This window comes from Macrotis lagotis, chromosome 8 (genome assembly GCF_037893015.1).
Source record: "Macrotis lagotis isolate mMagLag1 chromosome 8, bilby.v1.9.chrom.fasta, whole genome shotgun sequence".
NCBI lineage: Eukaryota > Metazoa > Chordata > Mammalia > Peramelemorphia > Peramelidae > Macrotis > Macrotis lagotis.
The window spans coordinates 188,606,843-188,628,667 of NC_133665.1; positions in this window are offsets into that span (position 1 = coordinate 188,606,843).

The following is a 21,825-nucleotide window of genomic DNA, read 5'->3' on the forward strand; positions in this document are numbered from 1 at the left end:
GTATTGTACTGGGAATGCCCCCTGGCCCCTTTTCATCTGCTCAATTCCAACTACTTCAGTCCCTCAGAGTTATACTGCTAACCTTTCCATAGTACTTGGGAAGAAAATACTTTCTAATGCCTTCTTTGTGAACCCTTCAAGGGTCTCAAATTTTGTCTGAGACTTGTTAAGTACCTACTATGTAACAGAGAATATGACAGACACTTTGGCAGAAACAGCGACAAAGATTTTATGAGGTTCTCTTTACCCTTGAGGAATTTATATTACATGTGAATATTACCAATTTTGTCCCCAATCTTTCAAAGGCCACCTTTTCCATGGAGCTTTCTCTGAAGTTCTCCACCAGGAAAGAGCCTGGTTTTATTGGATTTGATGCAATTGCTTCAGTCAGGTTCAACCCTTTGTCACCCCATTTGGGTTTTCTTGAATGGTTTCTTGGCATTGCCTTCTGCAGCAACATAGAGTCTTAAAGGACTGCTTAGAGCCCTAAGAGGCTAAATGAGTCCCCCAGGTTTGAATGGTCATTATGTTTACTGAGTGGGACTTGAACTCAGCTCCCTATCCATGATGTCAAGATGATTTTCTATAGAAAAGCACAACAATTCAACAAGAGGAGAATCCATAGCAGGATGGCAATCTGCACCAATACCAAGAAGTTTTCATCAATTCCATCACAGTGCTATCCAGTCATTATCCGGGGCATCATTAGCTTGACCAGGATTCTTGAATCTTTTGGGTCTAGAACTATTTTCTTCATCAGGTCTTCTCAGATTAAATATTGGAAAATCAATTTTTTAGGTTTTTACAAGGCAATGGGATTAAGTGGCTTGCCCAAGGCCACACAGCTAGGTCATTATCAAGTGTCTGGGGCCGGATTTGAATTGAGATACTCCTGACTCCAGGGCCAGTATTCTATCCACTGCTCCACCCTAGCCTCCCCCAAAACCAAATTTTAAACAAAGCATATTTAAACATGATTGTTATCTATGGGGCATGGCTAAAAGAAAGGAAAGATGAGGAGTAGAAGCAAACTATTGTTCAGGAAGCATCTGGCTAAAAAGGCCAAGGATTTAAAAATGGGGTATATGGGGAAAGTTTTAGATTAAAAAATGAGAAATAGAACATTAGATAAAAATGCTTTAATATTAAGGGATGCTCCTTTAAAGCACACTTTTGGTTTTCTTTCTAGCTGATGCAGTCTTCATAAATAAGTCATGCAATTTAAGATAATGCTCATTTTTATCCATTAGATCAATGAAAGGAAACAGAACTATTTATGATTTCTAGGTGCTGGCACATCAGGATGAATTTGTACATTAAGGAGTTCATCATCCGTGCTCCCTTCTTTTGAAGCCTGAAAATTAAATAGGAACTAGTCTTGCCAAATTAATTTCGCTGTCTTTTCTGAGAGATTCATTGGTGGAGAAGCTCTCGGCATGCTAGCAAATGGCCAGAACCATGGACAGAGGCAGACACACTGGGATGCGGCTCAGCAATGCTTCCCAGAGTTCAAGAGGTCTGTGCTCTTATCATTGCAGCAGTCTGAGGAAGTAAACTAGCATTATTATCCCTTATTCGTGCTGATAGAGTTCAGCAGAATAAAAGATTTTAGTGTCTTTAGGTATTTTGGATTCTGCATAGCCTGAGAGCCAGGTAAACCATTGGAACTAAGAAAAGACATTGCTTCATTATTTTAGCTTTCTGATATTGGCCATGTTTCTAGGTCTCTTTCCCAAGGTGCTAAGCATCTTGGGGATCTCTTTAGGAGACTAGTGTGTGTGTTTCAGGTGTTCCTCCTCTATGCATATGGTGTCCTATAGAAACATATATTACCATCCCCAAATGGCAAATGGTTAGTGTTTTGAGGAGGGGAAAATCTGTAATTAAAAAAAAAACTTTTCATGAAGAGGCTAAGAAGTTCATAATTCTTTATTCCATGGTTGCCCCTATTAGTTATAAGTCTCAAAAAAATAAAAGATAGAAAAGTTTCTCATACACTAAAATATAGCAGTACTTTCAGTGATAGCAAAGAATTGGAACCAAAGTAGATTTCCAATATTTGGGGAATAACTAAACAAATTGTGGTACAGGAGCAAAACAGGATTTTACTGAATTATAAAAAGGATAAATATGAAGAATACAGAGGTACATGGGAAGACATACGAACTGATGTAAATGGAACTATGCCCTAACTCTCCATTCCAAAGCCTCATTCCAGCCCTAGAGGACAGTCTTTAGAAGTACTGTCTACATCTTTCCATCTGTTTTTTTTTTTTGGCAAGGCAGTGGGCTTAAGTGGCTTGCCCAGGGCCACACAGCTAGGTAATTATCAAGTTCCTGAGGCCGGATTTGAACTCAGGTCCTCCTGACTCCAGGGCCAGTGCTCTATCCACTGTGCCACTTAGCCACCCCTCCATGTCTTGATGGTTCCTCTCAGAACCTTCATTTAAGAAGTATTCCCAATCAAGTCATGTCTCATTCCTCTGCATGCTATACTTGGGATTTCCTCTCCCATGCCTCAAACTGGATACATTTGTCTCCCGCCTGCATTCATTTTCAGATTCTTTTTATATATTCTCCCATTAGAATATAGGTAAATTAAGGATAGATACTGTCTTTCTTTTTTGTCCTTGTATTACTACTGGATAAAACCATACTTGACATAGTCAGCACTTGATGTTTGTCCTTTCTTGAAGAAGCCTATAACATCAGGAGAGTTGATACCCTGATGTGCAAGTGAATTGGATTTGGGTGGCAAGGGGAGGGAAGCTATGCTAAGTCACCAGCCTCCTTCTTTTCTAGAACTTTCTGGGTCCATCCAATCAGGATGATTGAAGAAGGCCCTAGATATAAGGCAATCAGGGTTAAGTGACTTTCCCAAGGTCTCATATCTAGTAAGTGTCAAGTATCTGAGGTGACAATTGAATTCAGGTCCCACTGACTTCAAGGTTGGTGCTCTAACCATTGTACCATCTTATCTACCCTAATAAGTCTAGTTGACTAACTGTAGTCAGTTAGTCGACCATGAAAATAATATGCACAATGACTATAAAGGTGATAATGTAAGGAACAAATATATATATATATATATATATATATATATATATATATATATATATATATAAAGGTTCTGCATGCTTTGTAATTAAAATGACCCAGCCAAAAGCTGAGGGACAATAGAGATGGGGGACAATGGATTCAGAATTTTGATTTATTGTCATTCTTAGATGGCTTCTTTTTCCATTCTTTTTAATAGGAAGTTGCTCTCTGAATAAATGAGAGAGGAGAGAGATCTTTGTAAGATATTGACAAATTAGAGTGGTTCCAGAGGATGATGGTGAGCTTTGGGATGTGACTTAAAACCAAGCCAACCTTGGCTTCCTTTAGGACTTCATTCAAGTGGCACCTTCTATAAGAGTTCTTTATATTTCCCACAAATGCTAGGTGCTAGTGCCTTCCCCTGTGAACTATCTTATATTTATTTTTATACATGATGTCTATACTTCCACATATTCATAGTATCTCTTCTATTTAAATTAAGCTCTTTGTCAAGGTCAGAGAATGCTTCACTTTTGCCTTTGTATCCTCAGGATGAGCACAGTCTCTGGTACCTAGTATGTAATTGGTATTTGCTTGTTGCTGATTACTGACTGATTGATTGGAAGCAAATTTAGTGGAGGTTTTATAGCTCTCTCTAAGCCTTTGAAGAGTGTTCACAGGGAAAAGAGATTAGCCTTGGCCCTGGGTGGCAGAGAAGGACCAATAGGCAGAAGTTGCTGAGAGGCAGATTACAACTGAATAGAAGGAAAATCTCCCCAACAATTAGAGCTATCCAAAAATGGAACAGCCTGCTTTGGGAGGCTGAGTCAGCAGTGTGATGTGGGAGCCAAAACAGCAAATGCAATCTGAGACTGCATTAAAGAAGTATACTTTCCAGGATTAGGGAGATGAGAGTCCCCCTATGCTCTGCCCTCATCAAGAGTATTGTGTTTAGTTCTGGCTGCTGCACTTTAAAGGCATTGATTATCCTAAGAATGTTCAGAGAAGAGCAGGATGATGAAGGCTATATTGACTCAATGCTATGGAAGGATCAAATGCAGAAGCAGAAGATTAGTTTGGAAAAGAAACTGTTTAGGGGGAAATGCTGTCATCAACTATTGTTACACAGAAGAAGGATTAGATTTGTTTTCCTTGATGCCAGAAGGCAGATCTAGAAGCAATGAATGGACATTGGAAAGATGTTAGCTTAGGTTGAATATCAGGAAAGCGTTTCCCCATCTCCTGCAATGTAATACACTTCCTGCATCTAAAGGTGATAGACTCCCTCCTAAGAGGACCCCAAGGAGAGAACAGAGGATCGCTTGGTAGGTGTGTTGTTATGGGGATCTCTACTGTGGCACACTGGATTAGATGGCCAAGAAAGTCCTTTCCAATTTCCAGTATGAATTCTGAATCACCAGAGGTGTCCAAGCAAAAGCAAGTTGAACACTTGTTGGGTATGTTCCAGGGTATCTTGATAATCTAAGATTCGGGGATTCTCTGTTACCAATATACCAACAGTGGGGCTGTCAAAGAAGGGAGAGAGTTAATGGTGTCTATTATGGAGGAAAAAACAGTTTCTTTAATTAAAAATATAAAGTCACTGAGGGGATTCTTTATCTATGTTCTTATATTTTCCAAACTTCTCAGGTCCTACAAGATAGCCAATATGATACAGACCCACTGCCATTGAGCTGAAGTGGCACAGAAATCAGGTTGAGGTATCAAACTGTGTTACTTGTGTTCTCTCTATTCTCCTGGTAACCAAGATAGCAGCTGAAAAAGCCACCTATGGTGGGGCAGCTAGGTGGCGCAGCTAGGTGGTGCAGCGGATAGAGCACCTGCTCTGGAGTCAGGAGTACCTGAGTTCAAATATGACCTCAGATACTTAATAATTAACTAGCTGTGTGGCCCTGGGCAAGTCACTTAATTCCACTGCCTTACAAAAACCTAAAAAAAAAAAAAAGCAACCTATGGGAGATGTTCATTGCTGACCCTCTGCCCAAGAAAACAGATTGAAGCCAGGTACAAAAGTCATTTCAACAAAGATAGCAAGAGACGGGGAATCCAGCCAACAACATTTGGAGTTTGACAGAGGAACATTGACTGGGCTTCAACTGCCTGAGTTCTCCTTCACCTCCTCATGTCACACTTTTGGAATGAGTTGGAGGTTAAAACTTGCTTTTGTCACAATGCTGCTGTGGGTATTATTGTCCCATTGACTAGGGCTCAAAAAGGTTAAGTGGCTTGCCTGTGGTCTCACAGCTGTTGTATGTCTGAGCTGGGATACAATTGCACATCCCCAGACTCTGGGTGTCATTTCAGAATAGGATGCTGAGTCAGCCCGTGGAATTCTTGCTCAAAGATCCTGTTGCTTCCCTCATAGCAAAGCACCCAAGATAACAAAGTGAAGTGGGTCTCATTTCCCTGGCATTCAAGGCTAGTTTGAACCAAGCACAGATGTATTGATGCTGGTGTGAATGGAAGAGATGATATATTCCCTATGGAGCTGATGTCCATGAATTTTATCAGGATTTTTGAGCAGGAAGTTACCTTAAAAACCATTTCTACCCAAACAAGAAAGCACAGAGAGATGTGATGTGGTAAAGTGATGATCCTGAGATTCAGAAATCAATTATGTGATTTCAATACCAAATATATGACTTTGGAAGAATCATCTTGCCTTTTTGAGCTTCAGTTTCCCTCTCTGTCAAATTAGGAGTTTGTTCACCAAACTAAATATCATAGGTAATATCTATAGTGTAGAAGGAGAATAATATGAGAGAAAAACAGAGTTTCACAAAGGAAAAAAATACAAAAAAGGACCCAATAGTAAAAACCCATAAACCCTAAATATCTTTACATTGGTGTACTAAATTATAAGCAACAACCAAGATGAACTAAGACTCTAACACAAGGAGGCAAATTTGACCTCATGGCTATTACTGCAATTTGGGGAAAGGATGAGAATGATGAGCAGAAAATGGTTCTGCATGAGTATACCTCACTCCAAAGAAATAAAAGATCAAAGGTGTGTATGTGTGTGTCAGCCTGTGTGTGTGTGTGTGTGTCTGTGTATGTGTGTTTGTGTGTGTATGGGTGTATGAGCACACCCTTCTGAAGTATATCTATAAAGGAGAAGGAAGACCTAACATACTCTTATATGTTCCTCATTTGAGGAACTCTTAAGATCAGAATGAAGGGAATAGGAAGGACAGCACTTAGGTAAATATGAATGAAAGAATAAAAAGAAGTATTTTTCCCATCGGTATAGTACAGATTACCTGTGAAGAGAGAATAACTAGAAACCAAATTTGGGAAACATACTGTAGAAGCCTGTTACAGCAATGATAGGAGACACTGGTTATCCAGCCACCTGCTGGAGCTTGCTCTCTCCCCAAAGCGACACACCTAATAGCTGTCTAAATCACTGTAATGACATTTTTATCCTTCTGAAGATGGAAGAATTAAGAAGGAAAAAGTACATTCTAGATCTGATTTTCATCCAGAGGAAAGTACTGGTTGCTGTGATTTACACGAGAGGATCCTAGAGAGAAATGGAGATATCGTGGAATATATCCAGAAAGGAGAAGGAAGGAGTTTATCCTTGGAGAAGGAAGGCCTACCAGAGTCTTACAAGTGCCATTTATTTGAGAACAAATTTCAAAACATTCAGAAAAAACATACATGGGATTATGTGGACTAAAATTTTACTCAGGAAGTCGATGAGAAGAGATGAAAAACAGTAAAGAATAAAATTCTCAAAATACAAAGCGAAATAATTCTGATGAGGATAAAAATGAGAGCCGTCTGAAGAGATTAAAGGAGATACACAGAGAATTCACCAGTCAAAATGGATTTGAAGAAGCTATGTACCGAAGGCCAAAGCAAGGGCAGGTAACAGAGGGTGGATAAGCCAAGCATGCCATAGTACTTAGCCTTGTGACTAGAGTGTTGAAGCTCCGAGCATACTGAGGCTAGCAGGAAAAGCTAAGAATGACAATAAGGTATTCTGGCTATGGGTGCCCACCACCATAGGAGAAAAAAGAAGGGCTATGGCTTCCGCTATGGCAGATGAGAAGAGGCAAACTGATAAGAGGTAAGGAAGAGTCACTTAGAGCTAATTTTGCTTCAGTTTTCTCTGCCAACCAATCAGCAACCATTTATTGTGCACCTGCTTTGGGCCAGGCCCTCTGTTAGGTGCTAGAGCTACAGTGAAAAGAATAATAAGATGAATTCTGCCAAGAGTAACCTCCAGATGGGGAAGGACAGAACAGAAAAGCCCAACCGGAAGCAATTTTTAAAACAGATCTTTGATTTCATTGGCCAAGAGAGCTCAGGGAGAATTGTCAATGCGGATCAGCTGTTTATTGGTAACTTGGTGTTTTTAAGAGTCATCTTTGACCCTGACAAGTAAAGTGATTAGTCCAGTCCCCAAACCAGTGTGTGACAGAAGCAGAAGTCAAACTCAGATCTTCCTGCCTCTCAGATTGTTTTTTTATACATGTGTGATGCTTTTCTTCTAGGAATTAATACCCAATGTAAGTAGGGAGTTTTTAAGAGAGCACCTATCTATATTTTAAGAATTTAAGCAGGGTGACTAGGTGATGCAGTGGATAGAGCACGTTATTTTATTGAGATAGAAAAATCATGACAAAATTCATCTAGAGGAACAAAATTTGATCAAGAATATCAGAGGAAATATTAAAAAATAAGTGAGAAGGAATTACTATATATCAGTAAGATACTATAATATAAAACATATAGTATATACTACAGTAAAAATTATTCAGAAAAGATTAAGATGCAGGTCAATCAATGAAGCAGATACATAATTATAATTACACAAGAACATAGATAAGAACTAAGCAATAATAGATAGGAGTATCACGTTTGATAAACTCAAAGCTCCCAGCTTTGGGGGCAAGAACTCACTAATCAACAAAGCCTATTGAGAGAACTACATAGCCATCTAGTAGAAACTTGGTACAGGCCAATCTTTTGCTCTGTAAACCAAGATAAGTTTCAAATGGGTATGTGGAAGACAGGAATGGTGACAAAATAAATGAAAGAAAATGCCTTTCAAATGCATGAGTAGGGAAAGAATTCATGATCAGAGTAAAGATAGAAGAGCAAATGGATTATTTTCATTATATAAAATTGGAAAAAAAATGTCCTAAGCAAAACCAATGCATCCAATGTTAAACAAGAAATAGGAGACTGAAAAAGAAAAACATTTGTAGCAAATTTCTCTAATAAATGTTTAGCTTCTAATTTATATATAGGGAATCAACTAAAGTTTCATTTTGCTAAATGGCCAAAAGATATGAATTAACAAGTAAGTGGTGCAGTGGAAAGAGAACTGGAACTGGAGTCAGACGGACCTGCGTTCAAATCTGACCTCAGATATTTTTTAGTTGTGTGACCCTGTGAAAATCATTTAACCATTTTCTTCAGCTTCCTCATCTGTAATTTGAGCTGGAGAAGAAAATGGCAAATAACTTTAGTCTCTTTGTCAAGAAAACTTCAAATAAGGTCCCAAAGGGTCAGACATAACTGAAATGACTGAATAATAACAACAAAAGACATGAACATGAGTTTTCAGGGGGGAGTAAGATTAGGGGAAAAAATTGTAAAACTCAAAATAAATGAAATCTTTCATTAAAAATAAATAAATAAGTAGTTTGTATTAATAATGTAGATAAAGAAATAAATGACCAGTAGAAAACATTAGTAATACCAAAAATAAATCAAATCAAGACAAAACAAAACTCTAGAATTAAGTAAGATTTAAATAAATTCAGTCTTGCAAAGCATTTTATATGTTGTTTCATTCGATTCTCACAACTCTGGGAGGTAGGTGTTATTTATATTTTCATTTTACAGATGAGGAAACTGAAGATGAGAAGGAGTATGTCACTTGTCAGGGTCATACACCTGGTAAGTGGGAGAAGGGAAACTTGAATGCAGATCTTCCTAGTCTAAGCCCAGAGTTCTGCTCACTGTACCACCCAGCTGTCCAACAAAAAAACAAAAATCCAAATCAAGTATATTAAAAAGAGCAATAAGATAAACCTGAAATATTTTCTGATTTGCATATGACACAGAACAGGGAAGCTTTGCTAATACACTGAAAACAAAATAATAATAATAATAGTTTGCATTTATATAATGTTTTATAATTTGAAAAGCACTTCATATAGATATATATATTAATTCATTTGATCTTCATAATTTGTGAGGCAGAGGTTTTGCTATTACCTCCATTTCAGTGTTAGCTTGAGAAAGGTTAAGTGACTTGCTCAAGATCACACAGCTAGAAAATATCTGACATAGAATGACTAGATCAGTTCATGCCTCTGCTATGTGCTGTTATACCCTATGGGATTGTCATTTACTTTATTAAAAAAAATCTCAAAATTTTGTCAATATGATAAGCAAGAAATAGAACCTCAGAATTGCTTGGCATGAGTGGATAGAGCACTGACCCTGGAGTTAGGAGGACAGGAATTCAAACTCTGCCTCAGACACTTGAGTCTAATTTGCTGTGTGACCTTGGGCAAGTCATTTAACCCTGATTGCCTCACATCCAGGGCCATCTCCAATCATCCTGTTCCCTATATTTTCCACTGCAACCAGATGACTCTGGAGGAAAAAGTTAGACCAGTGATTTGACCCAACTCCCCTTCCCAATCAACTCCAAAACATATGCTTGTCATGGTCTTCTTTGAGAATGAAGGACAAAAAACCATCATCACCATCATCATCATCAACTCATGGTTCAGTTCAAGCCTTTTATCTCACTAGCAAAACCACATTTAACCTTCAATCTCTGTCAATGCTGAGGGTCATTGAGGAAATAACTTCCCTTATGAAAGAAAGATCAGTTTTTCATAAAAGAGGTTCAACTGTATTAACAAAGGAAAGCTGTTTTCTGATTTCAGGGTAACTCATTATTTATTTTTCTGATATTTATTGTTCTGGTTTACGGTTGGGGATGGGAGTACAACAAAGAGAGTGTTGCAAATGTCTAAACTCTAATAAATTATCCATTAAAAATACAATAATCTTGAGAATGGTTAAGCTGACAGTTACTGACCCACCTCCCTCTTTTCTCCAAAACTCTCCCACAGTGCTCGTTTGGACCTCTCCCAGTTATTGCAAATATTTGTGTAACTCTCTCTTGAGAAACTTCTTGACAAAAAAAAGTGCATCCTATTTTTCTTTCAACATGGAGAGGGACAGGAATGCAAGTTTGATGTTTGTCCTTCATTCTTTTTTTTAGGCTTTTTTTTGCAAGGCAAATGGGTTTAAGTGACTTGCCAAAGGCCACACAGCTAAGCAATTATGAAGTGTCTGAGTCCGAATTTGAACCCAGGTCCTCCTGACTCCAGGGCCAGTGCTTTATCCACTGCGCCACCTAGCTGCCCCTTCTCCTTCATTCTTGAAGAAGACCATGATATCAGGGAGGTGATATCATGACAAGCACATGGCATGAATTTGAGGGGGGGGGGGTGCTGTGCTAGGTCACCAGCCTCATTTTCTCCTCCAGAGTCATCTGGGTCCAGTGGTCAGCTAGGAATCAGGACCTTGAGATGGCCCTGAATGTTAAGTGACTTCCCCAAGGTCACATAGCTTGGGCGTGTCTGAGGCCAAATTCAAACTCCCATCCTACTTACTCTAAGATCAGTGCTCTATCCACTGTGCCCTAGCAGCCCTAATGGAAGTCTAGAACAAAAGAGACCTCAAAGACCATCTCATCCAGCTCTCTCCTTCACAGTGAAGGAAACAAGGGAGTCCAAGTAATTTACCCAATGCCATCCAGGCAGTCAGTGTCAGAAGAAGGATTCCCTCCTCCGCAGGAACTGCCTGCATGGCTCCTCAAATGCTTTACACATAGTAGGTCTTCAATAAATGGCCGTTACATGAAGTTTCATTCCCCCCCAAATACCACTAGAGCCATTTAAAAATGCTGAATTGGGCAGTTTGTCTTTGGAATCTGCAGTCTTTACTTGTAGAACTCCTATAGGTAGAGATAGCATTTTAAATATTTCAAAGCACCTTACATTTGATCTCATTTCATTCTTGTATTCCATTTACTCATCCCCTTTCCAACTATCTTATTTAGAAAATAATTTTATAGATTCAATCATATTGAAGTATAAAAACTTATAAGGCTCAAGACTTGCTCCAACCTAGGGATATCTAAGAGACTCCAAAGACACTTAATACCTCTATACCTGGTGGCCTTTTTTCCCTGTGGTTGGAGAGGAGGAGATGGGTAATCAGAGTTCCTACCAGATCTTCCATATATGGAAGGCACCCAGGGCAGCTACCTCATCATTTTTCACCTTGCTGCCTCATGTTGGGAACCCTCCCTTTTTACCTCTAATCTCCCCTTTCCTCCTCACCCTCTTTCAGTTTCTTTTTGTGTGTTGCCTTCCCCTCATTACAATATAAGTTCTTAGGGGCAGGTGGGTGGCATAGTGACTAGAACACCAGATCTGAAGCCACATTGGACTTGAGTTCAAATCCAGTCTCAGATACTTAATACTTACTTAGCTGTGTGATCTTGGGCAAGTCACTTAACCCCATTGCCTTTCAATTCCGCCCCCCCCCCCCCAAAAAGAAGGAAAGCTCTTTGAAGGCAGGGGTTGTCTTTTGCTTTTCTTTGTTAACACTTAACACAGCACTTAAACATTTATTAATTACTTGACTAACAGATTGATAAATCAAAGAAATCAATTTTCAAATATGAAATTTCAAATGCTGCTGAATGGAAACAAGAGGCCTCATGGGGCATCTGAGTCACATTAAGAAGTCAGCTACCCCCAGTAGTATCCATTGTCTTTGCCCGTTGTAGCCCAAGATCTGGGGAGAGACAATGCAGGGAAAATAGTCAGAATGAATATTCACCTGTCAGCTAAAGTCAAGTTGGTGCTGGGATCACCCATGAGCTCAGAGCTGCCAGAAGCTTTCTTTCACATTCAAAGCTGTCATTATATTATTACATTTTGATAGAAAAATTGCACTCAATTAATAAATATGCTAAGCTTCACTATAGGCAGCCCACAGAATTAACACACTATTGTTATTTTTGCTGCCTCTTCTTTAATATTTTAGATCAGGCTATTTCTAAAGTCATAATTATGATAGAAAGTTATCCTTTCTAGGATATTAAAGGCTCAGTTTTTGCCAGTCTCAGTTGATGCTCTCTTTTTGGAAATTAAAAATGGTTTGAACTTGTTGGTAATTTACTTAATTTGCCAATTATACAGTTTAAATGATAACGCAGTTTCAGTGCTGTACGATATATTATAAAAAGCTTTACTTGCAACAGCACCTTGAAGTAGATGGTATAAATATTTTCCTCCTTATTTTATAGTTGAGAAAACTGAATTTTAGGGAAGTGAAATGGTTTGTCCAAGGTCACCCATCTGGTCTTCTTTCTACCATACTACACAGAAAATATCAAACATAGGTAGAAATTATTTCCGGTTAGTGCAAGGAACAACTCTCTATGCTGACCTATCTGATACTTTTCATTTCTATTATGAGATTTTCTTTAATTAAAAAGAAAAAGAATAGCTCACTAGGAGTGCTGCCCGATCTCTGGGATAGAGCTTCCTCATCTGTGAAATAAGGGAGTTAAGTTAGATGGTCTCTAAGATCCTTTCCAACTTTTAAGATTTTACGATTCTAGGAACTCCTCCAGGTTATAATTATAGACTTGAGTCATTCTCCCTTGACTTGGTCACATAGCCCATTTCTGGCCCCCCTATTGAAACCAATCAGTTGGTTGGTGCCTGAGGAAAATTTCACAACAGAATGAAGGCCTGGGTGCTCACCATCTATTCTTCCCAAATCAATTCTCTATCCCAATAGCTGTATGGGGCTATTTCAAATCTTCTCTGTTCAGCTCCCTAGAGCTTTCTCCCCTCTTTTTTGTCAGTAGGGCACCATATGTTCTACTTTTCTGAGAAAATAAAGGCTCTCTACTTCCCTACTATATACAGCACATAAGCAGATTGAGAGGTTACTTGGTGGTTTGGTAGATGGAGCCCTGATGCTGGATCCAGGAAGACCTGAATTCAAATTCAGCCTCAGATACTAGCTGTATGACACTGGAAAAGTGTCTTAATCTCTTTGCCTTAATCTACTAGTGAAGGAAAGGGTACGCCACTTCAAGTATCTTTTCCAAGAAACCCCCATGGACAAGTATATGGTCACAAAGTCAGACATGGTTGAATAGCAGCAATTGTCTTCACTATTGTCTTCTTTCCTCCAGTCTTAAGAGGGTTAAGGTCATCCTTCTCTTTACCAAAGTCAAACCCTGTATTTGTGTCTTTGATCCAATCCCTTTCCATCTCCCTTCAGAAATCTGACCTTTTAAATCATCCTCTTCATTCTCTTCCCTTCTACTTTTTTTATCTCCTCTCATCTTCTCCCTCTTCCTCCTTTCTTTTTTCTCCCTTACTTTTCTCCCTGCTTTTCTTTCTTGAGGTTTTTTTGCCATTTTACTACCATTGAATCTTCTCCTCCATCTCCCCACCCCCATCCTCTACCTTTCCTGGATATTCTCGCCTCTCTGGCGGTTTCATTTGCTGGATCATCATTCATGTCCTGCCCTTCCACTAAGGCTATCTCCCAAGACTCGGCCTTGAGCTCTCTGCTTTTATTTTCCTCCAGTCTCTGTGATTGATTTCATCAGCTTCTAAGGGTTCCATTTTGATCTCTAGGCAGATGACTTGATCAATATATCATCCCCTAGCGTCTCTCTTGAGTTCTAGCTCTAAAATCAATGACATTTCAAGTCCAATATATCCAAAAGAAAGCTCATTATCTCCTCTATAAATCTCTGCCTCCTTTGAACTTTGATGTTTCTTTTGAGGATACCACTACCTTTCTAGATACCCAACTTCAAAGCCATTCCTGGCTCTCCACTCTAATCCTACCTCCAGGGTTGCCAAGGGATCTCAATGCTATCTCCTGCCATAGTTCATCCTTCTCTCCACTCAAAGGATCACTCTTCTAATTCAGGAAATCACCCCATAGTCCCAAATCTAGATTGGCTCATAGGCAGCAAATTCTTGCTTCGTATTTTACAAAGAATCTGGAAAACAAGCATCCTGGGTTGTTCTCTGTGGTGGGAATCTCTAATTACACTGGCTCCAAATTTCAGGATCATCTCAAACTCTTCCCTCTCCCTCACTCCTGCAGCCAAACTTATATCAAGTTAATATATCTTTCATTTTGATTGCTGGCCACAACTCTAAGCCATTCTCTCTCTTTTCATTTCTTACCTGTACCACTGTAACTGTCTTGGCCAATTATGGTCTCTCTGCCTCTTCTCCCTCCCCTCTCCAAGCCACTCTCAACACAACTATCAATAACCTGTCTAATATACAAGTCTGATCAATCTACTCCTCTCCTCCAAAAGCTTCAGTGGCCCTCTATTGCCTCTATAATAAAATGATTACAGTTTTTGCACTCTTTGTAAATGTGATTCCAACCTACCTTCCCAGCATATATAACACTTGTCCTTTTCAAGCCATTTTCCAGCCAAATGAGACTCCTTAAACCTCAATACATTCTCACTGATGGCCTCCTGCCACCATCTTTAGAATACAATTCTTCCAAAATTCTGTCCATTGAAATCCTTTAAGATTCAGCTAAAGAACCTCCCTGAAACCCCCCACTCCTCATGATTCCTCCATGATCTTTTCATAGGTACTTTGACTCCCACCTCTATTTGTTATAAAAATATTAATGACTTATTCAACTTGCCCTCATCACCTTGTATTCCAGTGATCTGTTTACATATCATAGCATCATTGGATCATCTTGTCTAACACATTTACAAAAGAGAAAACTGAGGCCTAGAAAGGTGAAATGTCCTATTGTATCTGACATTTACAGGCAGAAAGGGCTTTAGAGGTCAACAAGTTGAACCCCTCATCTTACAGATGAGAAAACTTAGGTCTAAAGAAGTTAAGTGACTTGACCAGGGTCTCTTAATTGTTATTTATCTGAAGTAGTTTCTGAACTTGGCTTCTTCCTGACTCCAAACCCAACCCTTTGTCCTCTGGCTCCAAAATTTCACAGCTGGAAATATCAGTCATTCTGAATCCTGAAAGCTTCCCACTCTCCCAAATCCTCTGGCTGTATCCTTGCAGGAGACCCTAAGCCCCTTAAAAATAGGAGGTGAGTTTTCATCTCTAGGTGCCAGCATCAAGTATAATAGCAAGTACCAATTACTTAATGAGTTATTAACTGGATCAGCAGAAGGCTCACTTAGTCTGGCCAAGCAAGGCAGAGGATGTTTCACCTGATTCTTTCTTCAATTAGTGCACAGAATTTGGAGGCATTTATGAAGCTAGGATGTTATCACTTAGGACCAAGAGAACACAGAGAGGATATCTCCACCTCATCAATATTCATTGTCCTTCACTTATTCGGCATCCAGGAAGGAGGAGAAGAAATGAAAGGAGGCTACAAAGATCTTTCCCACCCTGGGGCCAAGTCCAAGATCCAAATCAGAGCTCTTCTCAGATGGATGACTAAGTGTTCAGAATCACAGCCTAAGCTCCAGAGGCCAGATTTGGATTGGTGAGAAAATGTGTGAAAGCATCATGACTCAACAGAAGGAAAAAAAGATCTACCTGAGACACAATAAATACCAGTCTCCACCTTGTGATTTTTAGGGCACATAAATACTGTCTTTAAACGAGAGGAAGATGAAATGTCACCCAAGAATCAAAACTACACATCACCCAAAGGACAAGGGATAGTCATTTGGTTGGAGGTAGGCAGTTGTAGGGTATCATCCATAACATGAATGTGATGTGAGTGGGTTAAGAAAGTGATTTCAGTTTGCTTATTCGTGATTTCATTCTGTGAAAAATATTTAGAATGCAGAAAACACTACTTCAAAATAACCCACACGCTACACTTTTCCAATGCTACTTCCACAAGCAAACTTTGGGTCTTTTTTTAAGGTAATGCGCCACACTTATTTTATATCTTCTGGTGCAGAAGAAGCTGGGACCAGAGGAAAGGTGTGGTCTGCCAAGGTCACCCTCTCACCCTGTGGAAATCAGACTGCAGCCAGTGGACACTGCCACTTTATTTTTTATTTCTATTCTATGTATTTATTTGTTTCTATTTATTTATCTATCTATTTCTATTTCGCTATTTAGTATTTCTTAACTGGGCCACAAGGTAACTCAGGGGATAGAACATTGGGGAATCAGAAAGACCCATCATTCAATTCTAGCCCCAGACATGTACCAGCTTTGTGACCCTGGGCAAGTCACTTCACCTGGATTGCCTCAGTTTCCTCATCTGTCAAATGAACTGGAAAAGGAAATGGCAAACCACTCTTGTATCTTTGCCAAGACATCCCCAAATGGGATCACAAAGAAGTGGACATGACTGAAAGAACAGAGCAACAATAACAAATTTCTTAACAGTTTAGTAAGTTGTGCTACATTTTAATTAAGGTCTTATCTTTATTTTTATATATGATCAATAAAGTTTTGGGGTGTTATGATCCTAGCCTAGTTTTTTCCAAAGTCATGTGGTTTTTATCATGCATTTTTTTGTTTTTGTTTTATTTGGCAAGGCAAAAGGCAAGACTTGCCCAAAGTCACAGAGCTAGGTCATTATTAAGTGTCTTCAGGTTGGATTTGAACTCAGGTCCTCCTGACTCCGGGGCCCATGCTCTATCCACTGCACTATCCAGCTGCCCCATGCAGTTTTATATAAGAATGATTTTTTAGAAATTTGAATGTATCATGTAATAGTAAAACTGCCTGTATCTTTAACTTCCATGAAAGCATGTTCAAGAAATCTTTCCCGATCCCCTTGGTTATGGATGTTCTCTTTCCCTTAGAACTAATCTGTATGGTTTTAGGCATATTTTCTAGAATTTACTTGGATACTTGTTGTATCTTCCCAAAGAATGTAAGTTCCTTGAAGGAAGGAGCTATTTCATGTTAGATTTGGTGTCCCCAGATGCACTGTCTGACGCATGGAAGGTGCATGTATGAGAAATGTTCGGTGATAATCTGATTGAAGGAACTTGACCCAAGATCATAACTATAAATGGCTCAAGACCTGATCTTGCAATTCTGAGTCCAGGCCTCTCCCCCGTGGCAAACTCCTCCTCTTCTGGCCTTCATCTTTTTTGTCTTTCCTATCCCCCGATATGAGAAAGAAGTCATGGAGCCAAAGTAGGATGGCAGGACTCGAGTGTCAGGACTTGGGTTAGTCAGAATAACTGGGTCATCTCCCCCTGGGAAGCAATTCTGCCCCTAGTACTGAGTTTACTCACTCTTTTTGGTTTTCTGTGACTTCATCACAAACTCACATCACCTTTTTGAAGAGAAATACTCTTCAGTTTTCAGAATACTACGAAAACAAGTTATCTCACTTGAGCCTCACAACTAATTTCTCGGGTCGTTGTTCCATTTTTACAGATGAAGAAATGGAGGCTCAGATATTAAGTGATTCACCCAAGGTCACCTAATTGCTTAGTTATGGAGTTGATTTAAAAACCCAGGCATTCTCCTTCCTAGTCATATGGCTCTTCCATTACATTAATTGTATTTGTCATTGTATTTGAATCCTAAAGATTGAGAGTCTTCTAAGGATCACGTGAAACACTTAACATGATGAGGTTGAACTCCATGATCTCTCATGTACCTTCCAGTTTTAAATCTATGATACTAAGATCCTAAAATCATCAGGACACATGTCTTGGATAGATATTGCAAAGGAAAAATGCAAAGGACTCAGAAGGGAATACAAAGAGGAGAGGGGGTTGGATGCTTTGGGGAAACTGCATAATTCTTTAAAAGAGCCAAAGTTTCTCCCTGAAACAAAGATCCATCCTTACAAAATAAATATTCATCCCATGATGCTAATGATTACAGGGGATGAAATACTGTAACTTCCAAAGAAGTAAGGGTGAGATTAGCCCAACAACTTCCACTGGAAGGCATGCATGGGATGTATCACATCAAAAGCCAGAAATTACGCCAGCAGAGTTGGTTATCATTCAGGAAATGCACAGCCCCTAAAAAAGAGCCTATGTGGTCCACACAAGAGAACATGAAGAAGACCCCCAACATGCTGGGTGGAGACTACCCCCACCATGATGGATTTATGGGAGGATCTACATGAAAATTGCCCAGGATGAACAGTTGCAATCTTATCAATGGAAAGACAGTGGACTTCACAGAATTTCCAAATCCCTTATAATCCCAGATTTGGGGGAATTGAGGAGGGTGTGATTAAAGACTATGATTAGAAATCTGGACATACTAGATGACCTAAACAAAGGAAAATTCAACATAGAAGATGGACATCAAAAGAAGCAGGACATTGGACTAGTCAGTGTCTGAGGGGCAAAAGGACAAATTAGGAAAGAATGGCAACAAACTCAGGATGACCAGAGGAATTTGATTCTAAGAGCATCAGGAGACTTGTATGTCTATGTGTGCATGTGTGTGAGTGAGTCATCACTGATCCATACTCTTTGTAGAAATGTAAAAATGGAAGCAATTTTCCACAAAATTGAAAAGCAAGCTGCTCCCATTTGTCAGGGCACAGGTTTCTTGGAAATAAATCACTAAACAAATGTCTTGTATTTCTCATAAATGGTAATTTGCCATGTCAAGAACAATTCTGGTTAACACAGCAGATGCTAAGGACTAATATTACAAGCCTTCCCAAGGGTTCTGGGGCTCAGAGAGCTGCAGCCAGCTTCAAAATTACCCTAGTGCTTTTCAGAATTGACACCATTGAACATACAGTCTCCTTGATGAAGTTCCTCAGTCCACACCTATAAGTGATTAGGAGGCAAATAGAGCAATTTCACTACAGCTAAAGGATGCTCCTTCTGGAGTAATTAAAGTTCATCATTTAATGGACTCCTTATATGATGTCGACTCTCCAGTGATATGAAGAGAAATTTACCCCTAGTTAACTAAAATATCAAGAAATTAAAGATCAAGAGACCCCAAAGGTCATCTAGTCCGATGACCTCATTTTGCAGATAAGGCGACTGAAGGAGAGGCTAAATAACCTGGATATAGTCACATACCTAGTGACTGGCAGAGGTAAGATTTTCAACTCATGCCTTCTGATTCTAGAAACAAGGTTCTTTCCACTGTACTACACTGCTAATAAAAATTGAAAAATCTCATAGATTTCTCAGTCCTATCACTTACTCACTCAAAAAATCACTAGCATCTCCATATGATGTTGAGAAAACATTCAGGATGATTCCACTGTATTAACAGCTGATGGGGGAGGGAGGGAGGGAGGGAGAGAGAGAGAGAGAGAGAGAGAGAGAGAGAGAGAGAGAGAGAGAGAGAGAGAGAGTGAGTCTGTGTGTTTGTGTAGAGGGAGAGATGGATTCATGGGAACTTCTAAGAATACAAAAGCAAAAGGTGCTCTAACACACCATATCTTAACTGGCAATATTGCAAGCTCCCTGAGGGCAGGAATTTTTCCAATATTGTCTTAATTAAGTCATGAAATGGATATAATAACCAAAATGTATGCCAGCTCATTTCTTTTCCATCAGCCTAGACACATATGGTAAGTATGTATCTTCCTGACTTTTCTAAAGGATAAAATGTAATAGAAACAGTTAGGTGATACAGTGGATAGGCCTCGAATCAATCAAATTTGGCTTTAGACACTAAATCAATGACTCTGGACTTAGGCTCTGTTTGACTCAGTTCTCTCATCTGTAAAATAGGCATAACAATAGCACCTCCCTCCCAGGGTATAAATGTTTGTGTAAAGTATAAAATTGTGACACTATGCTAAAGAAAACTAGACAATAAGGGGTGGCTAGGTGGTGCAGTGGATAGAACACCTGAGTTCACATCTGACCTCAGACACTCAAAAATTACCTAGCTGTGTGGCCTCGGGCAAGTCACTTAACCCCATTGCCTTGACAAAAAAACAAAACTAGACAATGATGACTTCAGGCTTGAATCCAAAAGTCACATTGAACCATTAATGAGGGAAGACAATATGTATATATCTGGGTACCAAACATAAGACTATTAAGGGAAACTTTATGACTGAGTATGTTAGATGGCTGTTTCTTGTCTTTTGTTATCATAGCAGAGCAACATAGCAGCACTACATTAAAGACTAGTTACTTGTATCTGACTAGGGTTAATCAAACCAGAGCTTGGAAAGCTCTAGCACAGGATGGACACAAATAATGGGAACACCTGAGCTGGTTGCTCTAAACTTACTCATCTCAGATTTTGTTTGAGCTGCTTCAATTCTGCCTTCCTCAAAGAACCCAGCACCCGCTATGATGAGGGCATGCCATGCTAGGCGATCCTGTGCCAGTGTCTCCCATGATGCAAACTATTCCAAAATTCTTTTTTTTTGTGGTTCTTTTTGCAAGGCAATGGACTTAAGTGACTTGCCCGAGGTCACACAGCTAGGTAATAATTGAGTGTCTGAGGTCAGATGTGAACTCAGGTCCTCCTGACTCCAGGGCTCTATCCACTGGGCCACCTAGCTGCCCCATTCCAAAATTCTTAAGAGAGACCTTCAGGGTATCCCTGTATCACTTCTTCTGACCCCTCTGTGAGTGTTTGCCCTGTATGAATTCTCCATAAAATAGTCTTTTTGGCATTTGAACAATGAGGCTGAGAATATTAAGGGACACGTTAGCATCCTGAAATCTAAACATAGTGGGAAAAACAAGTTTAAAAATTGTAAAACCTATGCAATATCAATGTAATGAATCCTTTCAGAAAAAGCATAATATGCCTATGTTATTTAGACCAAAATAACATACATACTTGCAGCATCTCTATAAAATGAACCTAAATTGATGTGGAAAATATCCTAACAAAAACTTTATACTATATTAAGGATACATGGTATCAATCCAAGGAAGCTCTGAAAAGATGAATATTTTTCATTGAGAGGGGAAAAACATGCTCAGAGCACATGATAAACAGGTCAATGGCTTCCAAAAATGCTTTTAGGCAAAGGAGACAACTCTTCTCCTAAGCAATAGTAAAGGCTAATAGCTGTGTGTTATTGAACTAGCCAATGGTAAGTGGAAGTTGCTCTCCAAATGGAGCCTATGAAATGGCAAAGACCAAAGAATGAATTACATGAACCACCTGGGGTGGTATCCCCTATACACTCAGACTACATGGTGATTAAAAAAAAGAGTAGAACAAATGGCAGCCTTGTAAATTTGATTGTGAAAAGAGGGACGCTATAAAAAATTCAAGTGTGGGTCAATGCTACCAGAAACCATAGATACATTATTCTTTTTTTTTTTTTTTTTGCAAGGCAATGGGGTTAAGTGGCTTACCCAAGGCCACACAGCTAGGTCATTATTAAGTGTCTGAGGGCAGATTTGAACTCAGGTCCTCCTGACTCCAGGGCCGGTGCTCTATCAACTGCACCACCTAGCTGCCCCCATACATTATTCTTAAGGAGTCAAGATTTAGTGTCCAAAATCCTTCTAAAGAAATGTTAAAAAAAATTCTGCTAAAAATATTTAGCATTTACTGAAAACCTGGTACAACATGACCTGGTGGCTAGAATTTTATAAGCTAATCATCTTTCATTAACTAGCAGAAAATAAATCCTCCCTCCTCTTCCTTCCCACACAACACATATAGTCCTCAAAATATTCTAAACAACTGAACTCTTTTAAAATCAAAATGGTATTCTGGCATCTACCATTGCCCAAATACACCATTTGGTAATTCTTAAATAGTTAAG